Source organism: Rattus rattus, chromosome 14 (assembly GCF_011064425.1).
Source record: "Rattus rattus isolate New Zealand chromosome 14, Rrattus_CSIRO_v1, whole genome shotgun sequence".
In the NCBI taxonomy this organism is placed as follows: Eukaryota; Metazoa; Chordata; class Mammalia; order Rodentia; family Muridae; genus Rattus; species Rattus rattus.
Genome location: NC_046167.1, coordinates 65,887,464 through 65,913,036, shown reverse-complemented (window position 1 = coordinate 65,913,036; position 25,573 = coordinate 65,887,464). Strand labels below are relative to the sequence as shown.

General features: G+C 46.4%; 1 protein-coding gene and 1 non-coding gene across 2 annotated transcripts in view; one reads left to right on the top strand and one right to left on the bottom strand.

Annotated features, from left to right (window-relative positions):
- Positions 1-25,573, top strand: part of Kif13a (kinesin family member 13A) — a 184,538-nt gene that overhangs the window by 5,189 nt on the left and 153,776 nt on the right. The window lies entirely within an intron of this gene.
- On the bottom strand, positions 22,630-22,737 carry LOC116884129. The gene has a single exon (XR_004385854.1). It is a non-coding gene; the product is annotated as a U6 spliceosomal RNA (small nuclear RNA).

Genomic DNA, 25,573 nt, shown 5'->3' with positions numbered 1-25,573 from the left:
TGCAGCGTGTTTTTCCAGTTCACACATCACATGGCGGATGATTCCAGAATGGTTTCCTTGCTCAAGAGATTTTAAGTTTTACCCACAGTCATATAAAATTAGCAAGACAGATCCCTAAGGAGTCATCGGCCTCCCACGTTACAAAATCATTTTGAGGACCCGAGTTCTGGTCTATTTGTGGTACTACCTCCCTCTCTGACTTTATTACCAAGGTGGTTATGTGAGCATAAGGTAACATTGAGGTCTTGCTAGCCGCGGGAGGGCATATTCTCGAATGATATTGGAGTTAGAAGGAGCACGACCACGAGATATTTCCATCAGCCGTCAGCATTTCTAATTTGTTTTAAAATAAAGGTTCATCGAAATCTCATTTTTAAAAAGAGGACTAAAAGCAATTATCTGGTATAAGAGATATAAAAAAATTTTTTTGGGTGGGGGGACTGGGTGTGATGGTTCCAAACTGTGATCCCAGCACACTTAGGAGGCCAAGGGACAGGATTGCCTTGCCGTTGGGGCTGTCGTGGGTTACAGAGTGAGTTCCCTTGCCAGCCTGGTCTGACTTGAGACTCTGCCTGAAACATAACCAGAACAGAGGTGAGGGATGTGGCCCAGAAGGAGAGGGCTTGCTCAGTGTGTGTGAAGCCACAAGTCTGGTTCAATCTCCAGTCCGGCTCCCTGCCCAACTTTACTGTGAGTGAGCCCACACTTCAGACTAGACTTTTTATTTTGGACTTGAGTGTATACGTGTATTTTAAGGGCTCGTGTAAGTACACCCTTAACGCGTAATGGCTATTTTATTTCTCTTCCAATTCACTTAAAAATGGTGGTTGGGACTATGTGAACTTTCCCCCACAACTCACTAATGAGTCACAAACATCTAATTTGGCAACAGAATGAAACACAGGTTTATTGAGATTGTAGGCTCTGGTTTAATTTTTTAATTTTTACACTGCTTCTCCTGGACCGTTCCTGGACTCTTTTTTGTTTGCTTTATTTTTGAGATGCTCTTGCTGTGCTGTCCAGGCTGGCTTGGAACTCACCCTGGAGCCCAGTTGGCCCTGGAATCAGGGCCCCTCCTGCCTTCAGAGTGCTGAGGGTGCCGCACTGCCTTCTGGGAGATTCTTCCACCTGTCTTCCAATACTTAGGTTCATTTTTTTCTTTCCTGCAATTATGTAATTTCCAAGATAACCTTTTTTGGGCTATTTTTAAAAGTAGTACCTTGATTGTTGTGGAATTTCTGTCTGAGGATGCTAATTAGTCTGTTGTCCTGTTCCCTGCCCTCTCCTTCCCCCGTGCATCCCTGGGCTTGTTTTGGTCCCTTATATCTGTGATGTGCAGCCTTATCTCTGCGGTCTCTGGTGTCTGTGGGACAAGGGTTTGCTTTGCCTTTGTTTTCAGACCTTGGCTTCTTCATTCCCGGCACAGGATGCATCTGTAAATTCTCTCTGCTGGTGTGGTTATCTATTATTAAAGCCTTGGTGTTAGCCTCCCTTTCTACTTTACATCACGGCAAGAAAAATGGAAACAAGAGAAACACAGGTAAAGGCTGGAGCTCAACGTATCGGTGGCTAAGGATGGCGGTCATAACTCCCATCTGTGAAGGTCTTTAGGACACAATGCCAGGGAAGAAAATCCCTTTAATTGTGTGTGTGTGTGTGTGTGTGTGTGTGTGTGTGTGTGTGTGTCTGTGTGTCTGTGTGTGTTTGTGTGTATGTGTGTGTGTGTCTGTGTGTGTGTATGTGTGTGTGTATGTGTGTGTGCGTGTGTGTGTGTGTGTGTTTGTGTGTTTGTGTGTGTGTGTGTGTGTGTGTGTTTGTTTTTTTTCTGTGTGTGTATGTGTGTGTTTGTGTGTGTGTCTGTGTGTGTGTGTGTGTGTGTGTCTGTGTGTGTTTGTGTGTGTATGTGTGTGTTTTTGTTTGTGTGTATGTGTGCGTTTGTGTGTGTGTCTGTGTGTGTGTGTGTCTGAGTGTGTATGTGTGTATATGAGTGTGTCTGTGTGTGTGTTTGTGTGTGTGTATTACTGTGGCAAAGATTTCATTACTTGTCTTATCCCTGTTACCTTCAGAGGCATATGCCTACTGGGCTGTTTAAAAAAATCCCTAAGGAGAATGATACCACCTGGGCTGGCTACTGTATTATTCCACCAGTTAGCGGCTTCTGGCAATTTGAGAGATAAACGGAAGACTTGGAGGATTGTTTTCAACTGGTAGGAAAGATTATACATGCCACGCACTCAGGTCTTGAGGAAAATTTACAGAAATAAGTCAACTCGAATAGTAGGCATCCCAGAGACTTCAAGGTTGCTCAGAGTTTTACAATGCTGCCTTTTCCCCCAGATCTTCCTGGGAGCCAGAGCAGAGACGGTTTTTATGTGTTTAGAATTTAAAGCTGTTTCCAGAACCTTCTCTGCAAAGGAAATGGAATAGCTGAGAAACTGCCAGGACACCCAGAAACACTCAGATCCCGTTGTGACCTCAGCAGTGTGAGAAATTAACTGGAACAGACAGCAGGGAAGCCAATAAGGAAAGGGTGCTGGACTTTGTATGTAAACAGTCTTTAACAACCAAGAGTTGATTTAGCTAGGAGTGGTGGTACATGCCTGTAATCCCAGGGCTCTGGGAGTAGAAGCAGGAGGATTAGGAGTTTAAGACCATTCTCCCCTACACAGCTGGGATTACACAAGAACCTTCCCCCCAAAAAAACTAATTTAAAAATAATTTTAAATAAATAAACAAGTGGGTTGACCTATGAGATCCATCAACGGGGTCTTCAAAGAAAGTCACAATATAAAACATTTCAGGAAATTTACACTTGAAAGACATAAAAAGAAATTCCTCTTTGGAATTGGTTTCAATGGTATCAACCACCCAACGACAAGATAGCAGCAGACAGAGTCAGGTTTTCTTCTCTTTCCCTAAAATTTCTTTTGGAAGATGTTGCAGGTTTAGTATTTGTTGTTAAGATCCCCCAAGGAAGTGGGGAGGTCTGTGTAGACACTCGGGACTGGTCTTTCCCTTGAGTCTTGAGAGAATCACTCTCTTCACCCTTCTTGGAAGTTGTCCGAGCTTCCTAATCCGTCTGTCCTCTTTGGCCCAACACCGTCAATTCCAAGTTCCAAATAGAAGCCCCACCTAAACGGTCATAACGGTAACAGTTAACTCTTACTTCAGATTCACAGAGCCCAGCAAGATTGCCAGGCCTGAAATAAGCCCGATTTCCTTCGAACAAACTTACGTCTTTAATGGTCAACCCGGGCTGATGTGGGCCAAAGAATCTGAGTGGTCTAATCACTTGTATTGACCATTTTTGTGTAGTTGTTATGAACAAAATCCCTGGCAGGGACAACCTAAGTCAGAAAATGTTTATGTTGTGTAACGGTTTCTGAAGGTCTCAGTCCATCTGGTGAGGAAGGCTTGGCAGAGTTCCTGAGGGCAGGAATGTGTGGCAGGCTCTAGGGGCTGGCTGGGCTCTGATTTCAAAGGCCACCCTCTAAGCCACCTACTTCCAGTAGTCAAGTCGCACTTCCTAAATCTCCACAAGTAAATTGCAGTGTGTAGCCTTCCTGTCTCCCTACTCCTTTCTCTCCCCACACAAGCCCTTACTGCCCATCAGTCCCCTGAGATGGAACTTTCACAGGGAACCCCCTTCTTCTCAAGGCCAGCGGCTCTTCAGTGAACATGACTCCTCCTTACCAACTCCCCTCGCTCAAGTATCGGCCTTTCCAATAACATCAGGGTTCAAGAATCTGAGACTACAGTCCCAGGCCCTTCATTTGACTGAATCCAGGAATGAGATCCTGTTACCATGAGACTGGTTGTTCAAAGTCATTGATAAAGTGGAAATACTTTCTGAACTGTCCCTACCGATATCTCTTGTATTAAAGCAAACCCGTGTATTCCTGCAGAATCCCCTTAGCACTCGAATATCTTTTGCTTTACAAGAAACGTAATAGAAGGAATGAAAAGCAACGATTGTAATAGATCAGCCCTTCTACCTTCAGCCTTGCTTCTGTAATCTGAATATTTTCAGTCACGGTTTTGTGATAAGCTTTTCTTTGATTTGTACTTTGCCATGCTACGTGTCTTTCACAGTTTTCAATTTAATATTAAATAGTCTGTGGAGTCTCACTCTTTTCAGCCATTTTCCATAGTCTTAGAGCTTACTGCTGTTTCTCTTAACGATCGTATAAATCGCAGTGTCTTCTTAGAGTCCTTAACATTAACTGAAAGGCATGGGGGGCTGGAGAGATGGCTTGGGTTAAGAGTGCTTACTGCTCTTGCCAAGGATCTGGGTTTGGTGTCTAGAAGCAGCCTGACAGCTCAGAGCTGGCATTTAACACCAGTTCCAAGGGATCTGATGTGCTCTCCTGGCCTCCTGGACCCCCTTCCCTGATGTGGAGTGCACACACACACACACGTAAATAATGACAGAATCGGAAGGGATTTCCTCCAAGCTTGCTAACACAGATACCGTCTTAGACACGGTGGACCACACATTATTCTCTTCCGTGATGATGAAGCGAAGAGTTGATGCTCTTTACAGATGAGGGAGGAGATCGAAAAAAATGCAACCAAAAAGCCAGTTTCTGCCAAATCTCCCTTCTGTCTAACCTGGAAACTTGAACGTACATTAAGTCACTACCATGTTCTGAACCAGTCCCACATAAAGAGCTGCGTTTCTGACCAGTTCCCAGGTGACTCTGATCTACGGCAGTCAGTGCAGGGACCTGGAGGCAGGAGCTAATACAGAAGCCGTGGAGGGGTGCTGCTTATTGACTGGCTTGCTCCCCATGACCTACTCAGCCTGTTCTTGTAGAACACAGGTCCACCAGCCCAGGGGTAGCCTGCCCACAATGCACTGAGCCCTCCCATATTAATCAGTCAATCAATCAATCAATAATTAAGAAAGTGCCCTACAGGCTTGCCTGCAGCCTGATCCTATGGAAACTTTTTCTCAGTTGACTTCTTTCCTCTCAGATGACTCTAGTATGTGTCAAGCCGGCATAAAACTAACCAGCACAGTGAAACACTGTATCTTGGATACTTCACTTTTAAAAAGACTTCCCAGACATTCTAGTGACTACCGTCTAACAAACCTCTTTCCCACAGCTTGAAACAGTCATGTCGTTACATCCATGGATTCTGTAGGTCAGGAATTTGGAAGAGGCAAAGTGGATCTGGTCTTCCTCTGTGTTAGTGTCTGGGAGTAGCCATCCCAAGGTTCAACTAGTTGAATGTTCAGGAATGTTACAGCATCAACAACCTTCTGTAATCAAAAATGCCTAATTAGATCGCACTGCTCTTAACTCGTAAACTTGACACTCGCTCCCCACGGGTGGCCACTGCTGTAGGCTATTAGCCTAGTTTAACAAGTCAAGGGCTCTCCGGCCAGGTGTGTCTGTCTTTCCTTGAGTTGGGGAGAAGAGAGGAGGAGCCAGTGCGTCTCCTGGGTGCCATGAACTTGCTGAATGCTGACGTGTGAAGAGACACAGGATCTTTTCCAGGTTCAGACTTGTGGACCCTGGTTCCCTGCTCAGGTCTTCGTTGGTGTTCCCAGGTCGGGGCAGCCAATGGTCATGCATTATGGTGCAGTGCTGCCTAGTATGGCCGCTGTTATGACCTGTGTCTCTGAGCTAGCCACTGATGGACCGCTTCAAGCTAGCCACCAATGAGCCGCTTCTACCTTTAAGTTCCCTTGTCGGTACAGCTGAAGCCTGGATTAGATCATCTGTAAGGTCATTTTTTTTTCCCTCTTGTTTTCCAAGTTCTAACATTCAGATTTACCCACACCGAGTACTTAATACAGAACTGAGTCAGAGAAAGTAGGCAGCAGATGAGCCCGGCTGAAACGGACTGCCTTTAATTCACCTCCTGTCAGCGTGTCAGGAGCCTTGGGGAGGCCATGGGTGGGAGGCTCCATTGCTCTGCAGTAGCTGAATTGAGGCTTGAAGGTGTCAAGTGACATAAGACAGCCACCAGCTCCGACACTGAGTTTCTTATCAACCAGTCTGCTGGGGCCTGGGGCCTGGGGTGCTTACAGATACTGTCTCCTTGTGCAGCTAGAAAGGTGCCTTTCCTGTGTGCCTACAGGACATTGTGAAAACTGTTTGGTTTGAACCTTCTCATTAGATGCCATGGTGCGTATGTGTGTGTGTGTGTGTGTGTGTGTGTATGTGTGTGTGTGATGAAACTTACATAAGCTGGACTAAACACTCTCAGAGCTCTTAACATAAAAAGCTAACTTGCTCTGAAGCTGCCCCTATCCCCAAGGTCCTATCTGTAACCCTGGCTAGTCTGAAACTTACTATATACACCATGCTGTGCTTGAACTCACAGAGATCAGTCTGTTTCTGCCCTCTAAGTGCTAGGATTAGAAGTTCAGACCACCACACCCAGCTCTTTTTTTTCTTTCCCCTTTCTTTCTTCTTTCTTTCTTTCTTTCTTTCTTTCTTTCTTTCTGTGAAAAGAAGAGTAAGTTGTTTTCTCTTTGCTTTAAACTATATGTGGGGCTGGAGAGATGGCTCAGTGGTTAAGAGCACTAACTGCTCTTCCCAAGGTCCTGAGTTCAAATCCCAGCAACCACATGGTGGCTCACAACCATCTGTAATGAGATCTGATGCCCTTTTCTGAAGACAGCTATAGTGTACTCATATTTAATAAGTAAATAAATCTTTAAAAATAAATCATCAGTGTATGTGTGGTGGTCTCTGCAGATCTCTGAAGAGGGCACCAGATCCCCTGGATCTGGAGTGATGGGGTGGTTGTGAGCCATGGACGCGGTGCTGGTAATGAGATTCAAATCCTCTAAGAGCAGTCCGTGCTTTCTGCTAACCCCAGCTTGTGTTGTTTCTGGTTTGGTTACATCCCTACCAAACTGTAGCTAATCCCTCATAGTTCTCCGCTTGATCTCCGCCAAAAATCAAAGGAGCGATCCCTACTACTGTTTACTGCCTTCTGGAATGGGATGAATTCAGGGCGTGTGCGCGCGTGGCTGCCTCTACTCTGGCTTATGTACTTTTTGGACAGTGTCTCACATAGCCTGGGCTAGCTTTGTGCCTTTTCTTTGTAGCCAAGGCTGGCTTGAACTTCAGAGCCTGCGGCCTTCACTTCCTGGAATTTGGGTCTTTGTCCGTTTTCATCCTTAGGCAGGGTGGAGGTTTTGGCTCCCTTTACGCGTCTGGTGTGTAGGTGTGATGAGCGTCTGTTGCTGTCAGGCTCAGGAAGGCATCTGCTAGCTATTCTCTCTCTCTCTCTCTCTCTCTCTCTCTCTCTCTCTCTCTCTCTCTCTAAAGACATGGAATGGGTAGGAAGCTTCAGAGGAAAGGGAAGCTTTGCCCTTTTTGGTTGACTTTTTGTGCCAGCTCTGAGAGGCACTCCCTAGACTGTACACCCGTTACCAGTGACCACAGATATCCACATTCCCCAAGCTGGGAGACTGAGAGGTCAAACAGGGTGGGTGAACTGAACGGTGATGAGCGATGCAGGCATTCTGTCCTGAATACTTTTATGCATAGATTTATCCTGAGTGCTGGGTGTAGCACAGAGCCTTGTGTAATGTTGTTGCAAAAGGTTTAAAAAGGAAAAAAAGCCTTAGATTCTTTTGGAAGACCATCCAAAAGCGATGGTCTTCTTACCCGCCTACCTCAGCTAGGTGGAGAAAGCTGAAGGGTCTGTGGCTGAGGGCGCAGAGATAGCTCAGCAGTTAGAGACCTTGCTAATTACTCTGGGTTTGCTTCCCAGCGCCTGTCCCGGGCAGCACACAGCCACCTGTCACTCCTGTTCCACGAGCTCCTCAGAGCTCTTCTGGCCCTCTGGGGCAACGACCTACACATGGCATACGCTCGCACAGACATACACACATACGCATAACTAAAAACTAAAAACGTGAGGGGCTAAAGTGGCTTTGGTGGTGAAGAACATGTACTGGTCTTCCAGATGACCCAAGTTTGGTTTTTCCAAGACCCACTCCAAGCAGCTCGCAACTGTGAAGTATCAGCTCCAGTGGAGTCCGGCACCTCTGACTTCCTTGGGTATGCAAACACTTGTACATACCCACGTATAGACTTGCACATACACATAATTAAAAATAATAAAAGGAAGTCTTTTAAAATAAAATTAAAAAAATTAAATTAGAACACACACACACAAACACACACACACACACACACACACACACACACACACAAACACATACACACACAGATTTGCTGTTCTTGGAAAAGGTCAGAGTTCCATTTTTAGCACCCACATTGGATGGTCACAACTGCCTGTAACTGATCTGTAGGTGATCTGACGCCCTCTTCTGGCCTCTACAGGCACCTGCACCCACATGCAGCATACATACATAAATTAAAGAGCAGTAAATCTCAAGATTTGTAGCTGAAGTTATGCTGAGAGGTTTTTAATGGAGTACGGTGGTCTTTCATTCTCTACCCTTAACTGCCTCTGTGTAGTGAACTGAAGTGCAGGACTCAGCTACAAATTGGAATGCGAAGGTAGAATGTTGTTTACGGGGAGGAAGGTCCTGAGAATTCTCCTCTGGAGGCCATTGCGTTCCAAAGGCAGGGGGAGAGTGGAGGTAGGGAGCCCATGTATCAAGTTAATGGTATTCAATTAAGCGGCATGGAGCCAGTGTAAAGGTCTGATGTTTTGATACAGAGTTTCAAAGAGAGCAAATAGGAAACCTTGCATGGTATTTAAAGGTTGTCTAGAGTCTGTAAGTGTTGCCTTTGATGGCTTTGATGGTCAGGTTAGTAAGTATTTACCAGTCTACATTTTTGTAATGAGTTACAAAGTGGATTTGAATTTCTCTGGAACTGCTGGTCTACTGTTATCCTAAACACTGTTTTTCTTTTTAATATTCTCTAGCCATGTTATTATTTAGCCAGTTACTTTCTCTCCCAAGACTGATAGTCAGCTATCCTAGGCTTTCGGGCCTGAGAATCAAAACAAAATAAAACAAACAAACAAACAAACAAACCAAACCCCAAACCACTAGAAATGAAACATAAGAATTTTCCAACTTCTCTTAAATTGTTCCAATTAGCAGCATTAAGTCAAAAGAGCCACTTGTCCTGAGACCTCCCTAACTAAGGGGCAGCTCAGTACCAGGGAAAGGGGATAACCTCAGAATTTAACATTGGCTATTTTACTTTTATTAAATTTTAATTTTTTAAAATTTTTTAATTTTTAAAATTTTCTTATTTTTATTTTTATTTTTTGAGACAGGGTCTCTATATAGTCCTGGCTGTCCTTTGTATGGGTCAGGCTGGCCTTGAACTAAGAGATCATCTGCCTCTGTCTCCCAGGTGCCAGGATTAAAGGTGTGTGCCACTATGCCCTCCTCCTTTTATTGAAAAATTTGATACATTAATTTTCTTTTCTCCTGGAGACTGAAGGGAACATTAGTGTAGGTCACCCTGGACAATGGCCTGCAGCTGGATTCCCCTGATGTCTCTGAATCTTACTTTAATGACCAGAAGAATTTTGGGTTTCTCAGATTCTTTGGGTTCCCGGCTGGCCACTCCAGAGCACAGAGGGATTTTACCAGCTTAAAACAACAGCCAGTAGGATGTGGTAGTGTCTGTGGTCCCAGCTACTCAGGAGGCTGAAACAGGACGATTAAGGGAGCCCAGAAGTTGGAGGCCAGCCTAGGTTAAAACAAACAAACAACACCAAACAAACAACAAACAAACAAACAAACTGACCAAGGAGTTGCCTGTATTGTGATTTATATTGAATTTCATCTTACAATTTTACATTTCCTTGTTTATTGTTTTGTGCATGTGTCCGTGCACATAGAGGACAGTCTGAGGGAGTCAGTTCTCTCTTTCCATTTGAGGGACTGAACCACGGTCCTCAGCCCTGGTAGTTCCTTGCCACACTGAGCCATCTCCCCAGCCTGACATTGGATTTTCTAAGCAGCAGGCTGTCTTTCTCTGTGTGACTTGACATATTCAGCAAACCCATCATCTGCAAAGTTACCTTGAGCAGAATTTTTTTTTTTTTAAACTTTAAATTATTGTAAACTACCCTGGACAGGTTGAGCATCCCTTGTTGAAAATGCTTGGGACTAGAGGTATGTCAGCCTTCTGACTTTGTCAAACTGTGTAATATTTATGCACACGTAGTGAGACGGACGTCACTGGGACGAGGCCTGGGTTTGAACACTAAATTGTTTCATCTACACTCTATGCACGTAGCCTACAGGCAGCGCTGTAATGTTTTCAGTGACCATGTGACCTGCCCGTGACCTGGCTTATGGGCTTCCGCGTGGAATCTCCTACGTGGGGCACAGCCGCCCTCAAGAAGTTTTGTGTCTTGGGATATGTGGGATTTAGATTTTCAGATCAGAGAGGCTTAATCTGCATCCAAACCACAGCTTTTACCCCATAAGGAGAAACTCCACACTCGCCTTTTGCAGTGCTTCTATAGAGATTGGGATGCGAGTGATTAGCTTTATGCTTTGCCTCCGGCCCGCATAAAACCATAACTTGACTCGCAGTGCCTCAGTTTCCAGGGCTGAGTGGAGTAATGGGTTACAGACAGGAGAGGGCTGTGAGATAGGCATGTGTCCTTTTCCCTTCCCTGGGACACTCCAGGATGGCTGGTCCGGCTTTGCTTCTCCTGTGGCTTCTTATTCATTTCAGGTTTAAGCAAAGGAGTTCCTCTCGGTACCTAAAAACAGCGATTAAAAAAAAAAGACTTAGGGAAGTGTGGTGAGGCCCACTACTGTAATCCTAGCACTGGGGAAACTAAGGCAGGGGAGTTGCTGCCAGTTCTGGGCCAGCTTAGGTTTCACAGTGAGATCCTGCCTCAAAATAAATGAATAAAGAGTCTCATGCTTTTATCATAAGTGTTTTCTGATGACCTCTCATTTTAAATGAGGCATGCCTTTTTAAAAAAATAGCTTCTTTTATTGTATTTATTTATTTATTAATTATATATTAGTACCCTGTTGCTGTCTTCAGACACACCAGAAGAGGGCATCGGATCCCATTACAGATGGTCGTGAGCCACCCTGTGGTTGCTGGGATTTGAACTCAGGACCTTTGGAAGAGCAGTCAGTGCTCTTAACCACTGAGCCGTCTCTGCAGCCCTGTTTTGTTATTTTTACTTATATGCATGTGTACGGGAGTATACTGACTGGGTCCTGGTGCCTGTGGAGACTAGGGGTATTAGATCCTTCCGGAGCTGGACTTACAGGTGATTGTTAGCCGTTGGATGTAGCTTGGCCACCCAGCCTTCTCTCAACATGCCTTTTAATGACTTCCCGCCTGGTCTCCAGTCACATCCCACTTCTCAGCTGACTAAGATACCATGCACATGGCTCCCTTGAATGGGCACAATGGTGCTTTTTGGAGAGGGAACGTCTTGTTTGTGGGCACTCCCTGGCTCTTGGGCAGTCGGCAGTCTTTCGTTTAGTGGCAAATTTGTACCTGGAATCTGCATCACCTGTGGGAACTTCTCGAGGGGAAGTGTGTGTGTGTGTGTGTGCATCAAGAATGAAGCCGGGGTGTGGGGGCGCTGCACCAAAGACGGTTCAGGGGAAACTTCGCACACCGAAGCCCGTCTGGTTTGCAGAGTGCACTACACATGCAGGCGGTGGCCTCCCCGTCCCCTGCCATGGCATCTGTCATCGTCTTGGCTACATGCAAGCTCCCAGGTGTGCTGGCTGGTATTTTTGCCTGCTCGTTTTTTGTTTTGTTTTGTTAACTTGACACAAGCTAGGGTCATCTGGGAAGAGAGAGCCTCAGCTGGGAAGGTGCCCCGTCAGATGGGCCTGAAGGCAGGTCGGTGGGGGAATTTTCTTGATTAATGATGGTGTGGGAGGGCCAAGTCCACTGTGAGAGGTGCCGCCCTTGGGCAAGTGGTCCTGAGGAGGCTTAAGAAAGCTGGCTGAACAAGCCGTGAGGAGCAAGCCAATACGGTGGCCTCTGCATCAGCTCCTGCCTCCAGGTTCCTGCTCAGACTTCCCTTCATGAAGGACTGTCAGCTGTAAACAAATAAGCCCTCCCCTCCCCAGGCTGCTTGGTTCATGGTTTTATCACAGCGATAGAAACCTATGGGATAGAACAGGTGTCTGGCTCTTCTGTTCGCCCCTCCTTTCTCTCTGAGCTGTTGCTTACCTAGGAAGCCACGAAAGAACAAGATGGGGGATCAGGGTAGACGGTAGAGGATGGGACATGGAAGGCCGAGAGGTCTGGGCCTTGATGAAATCGGCTTTCCAGACCGGTCTCAAAGCAGCCATCCAGTGAGCCCGGCTTGTGCCCGGTCCTGCCGCTGAGCAGAATAAGGTGGCTGTAGTTGTCTTAGGTGACCTTGGGTTTCAAATCTGAAAGAGAGAGCCTTAAACGTCATCCTTACTAATTAGTGGCCAACCAGAGCCTGTCAGAATCCGGTCCAGGCATGGCGTGGGGGGCGCTTGGCTGTGTTAGCGTGGCCGGATTCTGAGAGGGGAGCTGATGGTGGTGTGGAAGTAAATGAGCTTCTATGCCGCCCGCAGTTTGTCAGCTTCCACGGCTGGCTTTCAAGACAAAATTAATCAAACCCTAAACTCTGACATACACAGCGGGACCGTTGATAGCCGTTGCCAGGGATGTTAGTGACCGGAATCCCTCCCCCCAGCCCCTTATTTGCTGAATTCCTTAGACTCGGGTCAGCAGTAGGGTCACGTGGGAATAGTGAGCATGAGCAGACAGGAAGAGCCACTAAAATCCATGCACCCATTTATTTGAGCATCGCCGCACCCTTCCAGCCACATGGCCAAGCCCTGTTGCTTGACTAAAAGACAGCAACCCGTCCTAGGAGAGAAGAGTCCCCTCCTAGAACTGCTGGCAGAGAGCGTCTCTTTCCGCTTCCCTTTTGCTCCAGCAACTGTCGCATGCATGTGCACAGCAGGTGCCTTTTCTCGATGCTTTGTGAAGAAATACAGTAAGCCCTGTGAAGGAGGCCATGCCTGGGACCACAGGTCTGCGGTGGGGTGATCCTCAGACTGTCTGTCACTGCGGTTCTCCGTCCGAGTGCAAGCCTTCTGAAGCCTCTAATTTCTGCATTAGATTATCACATAATAACGGACTCTGTGCTGTCGTGTGGCTTTTGGGATCGTAGCAGTGTGGCAGGCTGGGAACTGTGCCTCCCAGAGCTTTCAGCGGTAGGGTGGGGGGGGTTGGACCCAGGGTTGCGTGCATGTTTGGCGCGCTCTCCCCGACTGAGCTGGCTGGAACATGGCAGCACAAACGTAGCTCTAGAGCCTAATCCCACTGACAGTCACTGCTTTGGACTGACAGGCAGAGGCTGCCACTGCTTAGCACTCCATGACATAAGTGGTGGTTATCCAGCCAAAAGGTCACCCAGCGTTTGGCAGGAGTTCACATTGTAAAGGTTTACTGACTGCACGGGCTACACGGCAGCCTTCGCTTGAGATTTAAGCAGGAACTAATGGGAGAGGATTGTGCTCTAGGCAAAGTCATGAAACCAGGAATTCATGTCTAGGAATGCCCCTGAGTCTGTGTTGCCCTCTGACCTAGGGGTGGTATGTGGTCACAGTCTTACTGGGGCAAGGGCTATACCACTCTGCCTTGGGCATTCCTGCGAGCCTCCCTTGTCATGGGAAGAGAGGGAAAGAATTGAGGAAAGAGAGACACTGGCCAGTTGTCAGCATCTCCAGTCAGCATCACCTGGACTTGTCACTTGTGAATATCATGTCCATCTTCCTCCTGGGGGATGAGGGCATCTTGGGGCATCCCACCCTACAGTTCCCAAGAGGCAGGTGGATCTCTGCTATACTTGGAAAGCAAGCTTGTCAAATCTCTATGTTCCTGTGTAGAGCACGGGGACCAGTGCTGTTCCTCAACTGGTCACTCCCCCCGGCATGCTCAGCGTTGAGGAAAATTCTCAACATGTGGTCCAAGAGTGTACATTGGCATAGAAGTCCCCTGAGAATGGCAAGCTGCAGGGATAACTTAGAATCTGGTCATAGTTGTGGTTTTAAGAAAGGCCTTTGTCTTTATCAATGCTTTACAAAGTTGCTCATGCAAAGCTCTACATTTCATTTACCAGCCCCTTGACAGTAAGTTGCTGGTGATACAACGGTGAGCATAGTCCCATGGCTGGAAGTCACAGCAGGGGGACAGACGACTGTGGCTGGCCAATTGAGGGCAGGAAACCACACTGAGTACTAAAAGTTCCTGGGAAATAGTGGCCCGTGGCAGCCTGGATGCTGGTGTGACCTCGGAGACTAAGCAGGGGTCTTGGCTCTTGGGATCTTAAGTGTTTGTTACAATGTTTTTCCTTGTTTCTCTCTGCCTGAGACAAATTTGGTTTCCCATTCTTTCTGGGTGATTGAGTTGGGTTCTCTCTGTCTTCTCTTATTCCAAGCCAGCTGTAGATGAAATGGTTCTAGTTCTGTTGTTGTTGTTGTTATTGTTGTTGTTGTTTGTAAGGTTGGAAGTCACTTGTTGTTATTGTTGTTGTTGTTTGTAAGGTTGGAAGTCAAATCATAGCTTCTTGCATGCTACTACATTGTCTCTTTCTAAACCATGACTCCAGTCTGTTATAGTTATTGTTATTGTTTTTATTATTATTACTATTATTATTATAATGCTTAATCCTAATGATGCCCGAAGCTTTTCAGGGGTTCATATCTAACACCTGCCTTGTACAGGGGAAAGGAATGGCCCCAGGTCTGTCTTTCTTCTTCCTTTCCTTTTTCTTTTTCTTTTTTTTTTTTTTTTTTTTTTTTCGGAGCTGGGGACCGAACCCAGGGCCTTTGCCTCGCTTGGCAAGCCCTCTACCCCTGAGCTAAATCCCCAACCCATTCCTTTTTCTTTCTTAGCTCAAGCAACTTCTTTGTTTTTTTAATGTTGTTTAATCTCACTATACACACGGCAGCTGTTCACCTTTGAAAACTTACAGAATGTAGGTTAGAGATGAAGTATGGTTTGCTCATCAGGCTGTCAACAGTGTAATGCATTTCATGGCTGGTGTGCAGTAATTTATACCACTGGGATGCATAACTCCTTTCTTAAAGCTCTGGAAATGGTTGCTAGGGGTACAGCCTCTAGGTACTCTGTGCCGGAGGTTTAGTCTGAGCACGGTTCCATCTTGTTGACGTTTTCTCTCACTCCTGTGTTAGCGTCTTCCTTTCTACAAACTTTCCCCTTCAGACTCCCTTGCTTCTGAGAAAGTATTCCTACCACAGGGAGCCCGGCATTTGCCGAGCCAGGCTATGTCCTGGTTGACTGTTCAGAGTTTTCTCTTGCCCTTTAGTGTTAGGAACACAGCCAGGAACTGGACCACCGAGGTGAGGCTCTCAGTACTTGACCTTGCTGAAGCTGGGTGACCTTGGATGGGCTGCTTCCACTCCGTGTGCTGTCACCTGCAACTTCAAGTCAGCTAGATGAGAGCACGCAGTGGCAGCTGTTTTAGTGACTTACTCTACATTCGAGTCGGAGCCCTGTGACAGGGGGATTACACAAGTAGTGGAATGAAGAGAACAAAGGTTCCTTGAAATTACCTCTCATAATTAAGAAGGTAGGAGGATGCATTCAGGTGACTGCGTCTGGTCCATGTGGAAACCCCAGGCATGTCATGTGTTTAGAGTAGATGTCACAGATGCTCTGCTTATTAGTCACCCCCACCTCGGTGTATGCGCAGATGGTCATTCTTGGCCCACAAGACTCTCTCTCTTTATCTTGTCCTTTCTTTCTTCCCCTTCTTCCTGACTTCCATCTTTTGTCACTTCTCCTCTTCCCCTCTTCCCTCTTCCTCCTCTTCCCCTCTTCTCCTCCTTCCTCTTCCTCTTCCTCTTCCTCCCCTTCCCTCCCCCCTCTCCCTCTTCTTTTCAGTTCTGAGACAGACTCTCATATAGCCCAGACTGGCCTTGAACTCACTATACAGCCAAGACTAATAACGTCAAGCTCCTGATCCCGCTCCCAAGTGTACCTCACTGTGCCCGGCTTGAGTGTCTTCTTAACTGTGCTCTTTTAGCTAGTCCTCAGAACTTTCGGATCTGCTCACTGTCAGAAACATGTTCCACAATCCTGAATACTTAACCGTTTCGAAAAATAGATCCTTTTAGTGGGGAGAAAGCAAAACAAGAAACAAATTTTAAATGGACATACCAGGCCATTTCCCACATATACCCAGGTTGTAGTGTGGGGCCACCTTAGAGGAAATGAAAAAAATTACACATAATTTTCATGAGCTAACAATGATGGATTTCATTTTAGCCTCACCTCTCTTTTTCCACCTATGTAGGTACAATTTTTAACCCAGTACTAAACTACATTAATTTACTTGTGTGTGTGTGTGTGTGTGTGTGTTTGTGTGTGTATGTATGTGTGTTTGTGTATGTGTTTGTGTGTGTGTGTGTGTGTTGTGTGTGTGTGTGTATGTGTGTATGTATGTTTGTGTGTGTGTATGTGTGTGTGTGTGTGTGTGTGTGTGTGTGTGTGTGTGTGTGTGTGTGTGTGTGTGGTGTGTGTGTGTGTGTGTGTGTGAGTGTGTGTGTGTGTATGTGTGTGTGTGTGTTTGTGTTTGTGTGTTTGTGTGTGTGTGTTTGTGTGTGTATGTATGTATGTTTGTGTGTGTGTTTGTGTGTGTGTGTGTATGTGTGTATGTATGTTTTTGTGTCTGAGTGTGTGTGTGTGTGTTTGTGTGTGTTTGTGTGTGTTTGTGTATGTGTGAGTGTGTGTGTGTGTGTGTGTGTATGTGTGTGTGTGTTTGGCGGAAGGTGCTTACATACCATGGCGCACCTGTGGAGGTCAGAGGACAGTGTGCACCACCTGCATCCCAGGGATTGAACATGGATGCCAGACTTGGCAACAGGTGCCCTAACCTGCCGATTCTCCGGGCTTAGATCGGTGCCTTATAATTTGTCGAGTTTGTGTTATTACATTACTTTAGATTAGTGCTAAAGTGAAGGTCTCTGTTATTATAACGGTGAGAATAAAATAAATGGCCAGGGCCAACCGAGCTCCATGCCGGGTCAGTCACGGGAGTTGGCATTGCAGGCATCTTGGGGTTGCCCTGGAAACGCCCGCTAACGATGCACACTCGGATAGCTTTGTTTTGAGTCACTTGTAATATTTTCCCCCTTTCCTGCTGCTAAAAAGAGAATGGAACTTTTGACTCAGTGAAAGCTATGCGAGATTTTGTAAAGACCAGGAACCAGAAGTCTGGGTTCTCTGAATAATGGCTGAGTGCTGGCTGTGGAGATGGCCTTTTGGAGACGTGACAAGGGACAAGAGCTCTAGTCTTCCCACATTATTTTCATATTTGAAGTCCAGTTTCAGAGGGCTTGTGCGCCTGGCCTCAGTGGACACGTCTTCCTCCCCTCCCTCTCCTCCCTCTCCCTGGTCCTCCTTTCATTTTCAATACCAGGGACTGAACACAGAGCTGGTGGGTGCTACAGAAACATCCTGCTTGTGAGTCCTTCCTATTTATTGGTTGATTTCTAACATTAAACAGAGTCTCGCTAAATTGCCCACACTCTTCTCAAATGTCAAACCCTCCTTCCTCAGCCTCCCAAGGGCGGGGGTCGTCACAGTGTACCACACAGTGTGATGAATGTGACATTTCTTTGTCACCAAGTTATTTGTTTGTCTACCTAGCTAAAGATTCGGCATGACTAGAAAGATCCAACACAGCAAGTGTTAAGAGGAAATTAATCAAGGATCCCAGGAAAGCCCGTAGCCTTTCGCTGAGGGCGCACGAGCTTCAGCGGCTATCCCTGTACTTTCCTAGAAAATGTCTTCTAAAGGACACTTAGATGGGATTAAATAGAGCCAGATCTGGAGCTGTACAGATGACAGTGTCCCCTACGTACCAACGTGCATGCAAAATTTGCCTAGAGTGTCATCTGCCTGCTTCTATTTACTTCCCAATAGTTCCTGAAAATGATTCTTCCCCTTCAAGAAAGCAGCATGACAGTATCTCTGTGGACCCCCCCCACCCCAACATGCATATTTTATTTCTTATAATGGACACTTCCATAGTTTTTATACATTTGCTTTCCTTTTATTTTACCCCAATGGCTTACTTAATTACTACTACTACTACTACTACTACTACTACTACTACTACTACTACTACTACTACTTCTTCTTCTTCTTCTTCTTCTTCTTCTTCTTCTTCTTCTTCTTCTTCTTCTTCTTTCTCTTCTTCCTCCTCCTCCTCCTCTTCTTCCTCCTCCTCCTCTTCCTCCTCCCTATAGTATAGGATATAAGGTACAGCGAACCATACCCTCAACTGATGATGTCCGCTTTTAAGAGCCACAGATAAGATTTATTAGGCTACCTTTTCAGGCCAGCAAACCGTCACACCTCATGAAAACTAGAAAAGCAGACTTAACTGAACGTCATTGGCATTTTTTTTTTTTAAAGTTTTATGTTCTATAAGAATTAATGGGGCAGCTACAATGCAGGCCGTTTAAACCAAAGGAAAGAAGTTAATGGAGCTGACTTGCCCCAACCTGAATAGTTAGGTCCTGGATTAATAGACTTTCAGCCCAACTTCATTAAGGTATAGTTCACCTAAGATAAAACACACCCATTCAGGGGTGGCCTCTTTGAGTTTTTACAGTTGAGCGCACCCTGTGGCCACCGCCAGCATCAGGGTATTGAATGCCGCCATTACCCAGGTGTTTTCTGGGACCTGAGTCATTGGTGAAGCATCCGTCCTGTAAAAACCTCTCAACTCAGCACAGCATTCTCCCCTCGGAGTCTCTCGTTCTTGAGCATGCTCACTTTGTCTTGTGCTCCTTCACTGTCTCTCCCCGGCTTCTCTCTTGTGCGCTGGGTTTGCACATCCAGGATGCACTTCCACACTGAACAGCTTTTACTCTATTTCCCTTTCCTTCTCTCCCCCCTCCCTCCCTCCCCAATTCTTCCCTCTTTTCTTTTTTTCCTGGACAGAGTCTCATATATCCCAAGCTGCCTTCGAACTCACCGTGTATCCGGCCTTAAACTCACTATGTACACCAAGCTGGCCTAGAACTCACTTTGTATCCCAAGCTGGCCTTGAACTCCTGACCCTCCTGCCTCTACTTCCCAAGAGCTGAGATCCCAGATGTGCAGTATCACACGAAGTCCCTTCCCGTTTGGGTCTCAGCCTGTCGTGGGAAGCACACTCTTCGTTATCCAGACTGCCTGGCTATGTAATCCTCTATGGGATGAAGACTGTGTTTGTGCGCCTTGAGCTCGGTAGCAGGTAAAGGACAGGGAGATCTGCAGTCCAAATGATCAACTGCACCCACGTAAGACGCTTTGGGGCTGATGGATAACGTAAGCCTCATCCATCAGTCACGGTGCATTAATAAGCCAAAACTAATGGCAGAAATCGAACGTGAGTCCTGCAGGAATGGGTCCAGTTGAGTGGAAGGCTGTCGGGCTGCCTTCTTCTAACTCATAGAAGCCCAGAGGAAAGGGGAATTTATTGGGCAGAACGGAAGCCACCTCACGGTTTCCGTGAAGTGCGCATGCAGACCGAGGTATGCGTGCAGCCCAGCGCTTTCATGGCGTGGTTGCTCCAAGGGCTGGGTTGGTGTCCCCGTTCTATGGAGAGCCCCGCCACGCCCATCCGCAGACACAGTCCTTCCCTCCTCATCCTGACTGGCTCTTCACATCAGGGAGGCTCACGGTTCCCACCCTCACCGGACACCGTTTCTCTCTCTAGACTCACCGTTTCTCCTAATGTCTTGTCAGCATTTCTAGGAAAAACATGACTATTCGAAACCGGCTTTCGAATTTATTGCCATGTGATCAGCTCCTACAAAAGAAGGAAGGAGCTTGCCAGTGGACAAGTGAACTTCCTTAATTGTTTGGTACACATTGATTCCACCCAGTTATGGGGCAGGAAGAAAAAGATAATGCTAGCTTAGTTGAAACCAAAGTGCTTAGGACCGGAAGCGTCTCAAAGTTTGGACTTTTTTTTCTTCAGATCTTTAGATGTTTGCTCATGTGCAAAACGAGATAGGAATGGGAACCATGTCTGAATATGACACATTAATGTTCACATATACCACACATCCCCTTGAAGGTGGTTTTTCTGGCTGGGTTGGAACTCTGTGCAGACCAAACTGGCCTCAAACTCACAAAGGTGCCTCTAGCCCTATGCTGGGATCAAAGGCATGTGCCACCGTACCTGGGCTCACACTGTCTTTAGACGTTTGCCAGTCCTAGGGAGTGAATCCAGCCCTTTGTGAAGCAAGTGCCCTCCTCCTGAGCTCAGCCCAGCCACGAGCCTGCACTATGACTGCGACCTATAGCCCGCGCGGCCCGGTACTACACAGGGCCGCTGGAGATTCCGTCCAGTTGTAGAACAGGTGCTTCGCATCCACAAGTCCTGGAGTTTTTATCCCTAGTGTGAAAAAAAAAAATTAAAAGTTCCGGATTTTGGAGTACTTCAGATTTTGGGTTGTGGATGCTCAGCCAGTGCTCTGAATGTATCCTGAGAACCCCTCGGTCTCCATCACGTTCCCTCGCTGTCTCCACTCCACTCTGCTAGGGTGGATGCAGAGTTCTGTGTTTCTTACACTCCTTGGACAGTCTCTGAGAGTGATAAACAGACCTGTCGCTCAGGGCCGGGTGTAGCTCAGCGGTAGAGCGCCTGCCCAGAACGTACAAAGCCTTGGTTTAACCCCTACTTTTCCAAAGCAGTATTTTTAAACGTTATTTTTATTTTACGGGTATGAGTGTTTTGCTTTCATGTATGTGACTGCTCTGCACCAATGTGCTTGGTGCCAGGTGGAGGCCAGAAAAAATTGTCTGGATCCGCTTGAACTGGCGTTGTAGATGGTTGCCATCCAAAGTGTGGATGTTAGGAACCAAAGCCTCTACAAGAGCAGTAAGAGCTCTTCACTACGGAGCCATCTCTCCAGCCTGCTGAGAGGTAATAATAGTCTGCCATATCCACTGGGGAAAGGGAGGGGGGTTCCCTACACCCCACCCCAACTATAACTGATGGTCCTTCAGCTAATCCCATGGAAGGTTATTCTCTGAAATGGCCATTTATTCATTGGCTAACCCAGTCCCGTTTGTAGAGCTCATTTAGACTGTAGAAAGAAGAAACGCGACTTGTTAAGGGCAGGCTTTGCTTAGCAAGCCATAGTAATGCTGTCGTTTTTTTTTTTTTAAAGATTTATTTATTTATTATATATAAGTACACTGTAGTTGTCTTCAGACACAGCAGAAGAGGGCATCAGATCCCATTACAGATGGTTGTGAGCCACCATGTGGTTGCTGGGATTTGAACTCAGGACCTCTGGAAGAGCAGTCAGAGCTCTTAACCACTGAGCCATCTCTCCAGCCCAATGCTGTCGTTTTTTTAGTTGAGTTCTGTCTACAGACGTGGGGCACCACAGATGGGTTCATCCGTGTTCCCATCAAAAGCAAAACCTGAAATTATTTTTTCATGGCTCCCCACTCAAGAAAGCTTTATTGAGGGCTGGAGAGATGGCTCGGCAGTTAAGAGCACTGACTGCTCTTCCCAAGGTCCTGGGTTCAATTTCTAGCAACCACATGGTGGCTCACAACCACCTGTCATGGGATCCGGTGCCCTCTTCTGGTGTGTCTGAAGACAGCTAGGGTGTACTCATACACATAAAAATAAATAAATATTAAAAAAATGTAGGGGCTTTATTGGTTTTGTTTATTTGTTTGTTGTTGTTTTAAGGCACATCTTGCCCTTGAGTACTACCTTTTTCTCAAGATGCTACCTGTTGGCTCTCACCCCCTGGAGGCTGAAGAGCCACAAATGCCACTTAAAGCAAATGCATGGTATGGCAGTACCTCCTGTCAGACTTTCTTGAGGAACGTGTTGGGTAGTGGAAGCAGAAGGCTTTTATCCAATGGGGACACGGATAGCAGAGGCCTCTGACTTTCACACTGAGCCTTCGTTAAGGTGGGGTTTAGTAAACCCAGTTAAAAGTGACCTCCCCCTCTGAATGATGAACTCTCTTTGCTTAAACAGACCTTGTTGAGAACGGCTTGTTTGGGGCTGTTTACTCTGCCTGACTGTTTCTAGCCAGTTTGTTTTTCTAAGAATACATTCTTTCCTCTCCTCCCTTCCAACCCCTGACTCCCATGCGCTTACACAGAGAAACATCTGGCAGTCTGAGGATTTTATTTTTGGTGGCCAGTTGGATATTTCATAAAACATTTTGTGTGGTATCTCCTTCCAGATATAATACAAGGCAGTCAGTCAATGGAGTGGAGTTGGGCAGCTGCGTAGAAGGTGCCTGCACTCTGAAGGGTGTGGCTGACCACAAGTGACAGTATCCTAGACCCTCTCAGGAGGCCTCCGGCAGCCTGCCCACTTTGGCCTGCCCACTTTGGCCTGCCATTGTATGCCTAGTGTCCAGTCAGCACTGAATACATGATAAGGTATTTGTTTCACCTTGTATGGTGATCTTGTGAGGTGACACGATGACCCAGTAAAATGTGCTGTAATAGTAATTTGTTTTTATCATTTTCTCGTTTATGTGCATGGATCTATGTATGTGTGTGATCTTGCATGTGAGTGCAGTACCCATGGAGACCAGCAGAGGGCAGAGCTGGAGTCACGGGGGATGCGGAGTACTGGAAACTGAACTCAGGTCCTCTGAAAGAGTGGCAAGCCCTTGGCCTCAAGGTTGCCTCTCTAGTTCCTTGTTTTGCGTGCCACCCTTGCTCAGGGGCTGAGCTAATCTCATCTGTATCATTCCAATTTTAGTATTTGTGCTGCCAAAGCGGGCACGCTAGCTGCTCCTTTTGTTGGTATAGTGACCTGTATAAAGGTCTGGTAAAACCTGATCACAGACAGTAAATCAATTAACCAATCAATCAGTTAATTGATTAACTTAGATTTTTCAAGTCAGGGTTTCTCCATGTAGCCCTGGCTGTTCTAGTACTCGATCTGTTGACCAGGCTGGCCTCCTGACAGAGATCCCCCTCCTTCTGCCTCCTGAGTGCTGAGATTAAAGGTGTGCACCACTTCACCGGCTATTCATATATATATAATTTTAAGCAGGGTGTGGTGACGCTAAGCTGGCTTCCAGCTTGCTGGGTAGCTAAGGACAACTTCAGTTCCTGACTTCCACATTCTGGGATTACGGATGTGTGCTACTGTACGAGGGTACGATTTTTAAAATTTAGATACGTGATACAGAAACGTTAGAATCGTTTATATAGTTACAGCTGGATCTTTAATATTAACTACTGAGCACATCGAAGCACATCAGTGGTGGGTTAAAAACAGCTCAGTGCTTGGGGGGATTGCAAAACAACTCTTGACAATAATGAGATGGAATAAATGAGATTAAAATATGAGAACGAATTGCACGAGAGGAATTCACTGGGGTCGTCGCAGTATAGGTTGAAAGTAAAGTCGAAGGAATGGAATTCTCTGGTTTGAAATACAGGAATAGTTGAGTTAAAAAAAACAAAAACCAAGTATTATTAGACTACCCAAATGTAGTCCTTGCCTTTCAAAAATCAAATACCAGCTGTTCCCTATTTATAGAAAATACTTTGCTATTTATAGTTCGTGAACTAACGTTATAAGCAACAACCCTGTCTTTGGATGTTTATAGGTGTTTGATTTAACAATTTTAGACACTCAAAGCTCTCATAATATCTAGGTTTCAAAAAGGTAGTTACGTGTAGTCAGGTGAGTGCTTCCTGAGACTGTACAAATATAGACATCCTTTTTAGCATTAAGGTCTCTTTCTTTGTTTCTTTTTTTTTTTTTTTTGGAGGGGGATCCTGCATGGGAAGGTCAGAGGACAACTTTTAGGAGTCAGTTCTCTACTTTCACCGTGCCAGACCTGGGGGAAACAACACAGATTGTGAAGCTGAGGGGTGAGCATTTTTGCCCTCTGAGCCATTTGCCAGCCCCCAGTAGACATTCTTTCAAATTAAAAAAAAAGCGTGTGTGCATGCGTGTGTGTGTGTGTGTGTGTGTGTGTGTGTGTGTGTGTGTGGTAGGAGTTATACGTACATACCAACATTGGCCAGAAGAGGGCATCAGGTCTTCCTGGAACTGGAATCAGTGTTGGGAGCTGCCCATGTGGTGTTAGTTACTGCACCCTGGTCCTCTGCAAGAGCAGTAGAGATACTGAACTGGTGAGCCATCTCTCCCCAAATACAGACATTCTTTTTTTTTTTTTTTTTTTGGTCTTTTTTTTTCGGAGCTGGGGAACGAAGCCCAGGGCCTTGCGCTTCCTAGGCAAGCGCCTACCACTGAGCTAAATCCCAACCCCAATACAGACATTCTTAAAAGACTTTGGACCAAGCCCTGCTGCTGAAAGGAACACAAGAGCAGAGGGGGAACATTCAGAGAACCTTTTGGAAACAAGCCAGCTCTTTAGGGAGCTGGAGGGCTTGGGGTCGGCTTACTGTTCTCGATGGGATCGCAGATGAAGTGACTGTCACCTGAGACAAGTGTCAGTGGATGGACTCGGTGGACTCTCACGTCGGGCGAGGTCGAAGTGTAACTACAGAAGCTGCGGGCTCGGCGAAGGGCGGTGTCTGTGTCACGAACAATATTCTGTGTCTTCAGTGCCCGTATTGGGTTACTGGCCAGAAGGCGCTTCAGTAGCAGGGTTCGGTGACAGCCTGTAGAGACATTCCACCTTTGGGAAAGTCTTCTAAGAATGTTTTCTAGAGGGAGGCGGGGCCGTGGCCTCGGGCTGTGCTTTGAGAGGGCTGTGATGTTGAACTTCCCAGAGTCTCAGCAACATTGGAGAGGACGGGTTGGGGCCCGAAGTCACTAGACCTGGCTGTCTTGTTGACTGTTACACACATCCTAGATGTGCCTGTTGTGATAAATACGACTTTCTCTATATTACAGAGGGATAACTTGCCTTATTAGTGGGCTAAGGTTTTCGCATATTGGAACCACACTGTAGATTTCTTCTTTCCATCTTGGCTGTTCTTCTGAGGCTAAGAACAAGGTAGAAAACGGGCAAGGCTCTCTCCTACTGAATCTGTGAAGAGGTGGCCCCTTTGTGACTCCTACGCACAAGGGTGAGACTCTGGAGCGGCGTGAACACACGTGCTTCGTGTCTTCACCAGGGATCCGTTTTAAAGATGGCACAAAGCCGCAGCTAAAGCAGAGAGTCTGGCAGCAAATTGTGTGAGTTCCAGGCTAACATTTTAATGCCGCATGCACGGCTCTGGGCAGGTTGCCTGTCCCAACCAGGTCTCAGTTTCCGCACTTGTAAATGAGGATGTACAAAGGTTGGGCGAGTTTCCATGCTCAACCGCTTGGAGCAGCAGCCGGTGCCAGCAACGACCTAAGTCAGTTTGCTCTGCTGACCCCACTGTGGGAGGAAGCTTAGCCCAGTGTGGTTAGTTAGTATCCGGAAAATACGAAGATCATGTAAGTCCGCGCATGAGGACGGCGCGCTCTGTCAGTGGTGTTATCATACAATCTAAAAGGACAGTGGCAGACGAGATGAATAAATTTGCCAGGATTTTAAGCATCAACGAGGAAACATGAAGTTGGCGGAAGTTAACCTTTTAGGTTAATGTGGGGAAGTAAGTGGCACTGAGTACTCCAGGCTGACCCAGGGACTTGGGGAAGAGTCACA